Here is a 1,132-nt window from a genome sequence, read left to right on the forward strand (position 1 = left end):
TTTTTTAAATAATCAAAAGACTTTTAAACACATTGTCACTTTTAAGCTGCTCATGTATTTGTGTGCCATCAAGCCCATTTCGACTCATAGCAACCTTATAGGACAGAGGACTGCTCCACAGTGTTTTGTAGGCTATAATCTTTGTGGAAACAGATTGCTAGGTCTGTTCTCTGAAGAGCTGCTGGAGGGTTTGAACTGCTGACTTTTCCTTTCACAGTCCAGTGCTTCACCATTGTGCCTCAAGGGTTCCTTAAGCTGCTTATAGCTACTTTTAGGCATGATTTGTCATATTTCTTTCAGGCGAAGGCAATCTCTGGTTATTTTGATTGATTCTTAGGGTTCTTAGTTCAGGTTCTATTTAGAATTATTGTTAAATAACCCAGGATCCCCTTTCTGTCACTTTCCCTGAGCACATAATACTGTTAAATGACCCTTCACTTAACCTGCACAAGCCACCTTATAACTTATAAGAGTCCAAACCTTTCATGCCATTTTTTGCTTTGGGCTTTGTGTCTGTTTATGCCAAAATGGTATGTCAGCCATGTTTGACTTCCTCTAATTTCACAAGGGGGGAGAAGGATCAAGATCAACATCCCAAGGCTGATTCCTATGAGTCAGAGTTCAGATGTGTCTCCACCCTGCAAACTTTTAACCAATTCTGACACCTACCATCCTTCCCATGGAACTCTTTACTTCTCTGCTGGGTTCGATGAGCTGTTGCAATGGCTACACCAAACTCACAGACAATACTCATGATTATAGGTTTATTAGGGAAATTGTATGATACTATTCAGGATCAGGAACAACTCAAGATAAAGTTTTTCAATCAGGACAGTCTCTTCTCAGTTTCTCTAGCCCTTGACATCTTGGTTCCAAGCCTCTTGGCCTTTTGGTTCCAAGATTTTTGACCTCTGGCCTGTTCAGGAAAGTGCTACAAAGTTTTTTTAGCTCTGTTAGTAAGTGCCTAGAAGCACTCTGCCAGTAAGCCGTGGCCCAAAGACACAGGGCTTTCTTGCTGTGTGTGTCCAGAAAGCCCACCACTCCATCTTGTGCCAGTGTCTTCGTTCTGCTGTCACCGCTGCTGCCATTTCTCTGCTGCTGCTTCTTACCATCTTTGGTGTCATAGATGTCT

The sequence above is a fragment of the Orycteropus afer genome, unplaced genomic scaffold, assembly GCF_000298275.1.
Source record: "Orycteropus afer afer isolate SDZICR_OR568_19922 unplaced genomic scaffold, OryAfe1.0 scaffold00222, whole genome shotgun sequence".
In the NCBI taxonomy this organism is placed as follows: Eukaryota; Metazoa; Chordata; class Mammalia; order Tubulidentata; family Orycteropodidae; genus Orycteropus; species Orycteropus afer.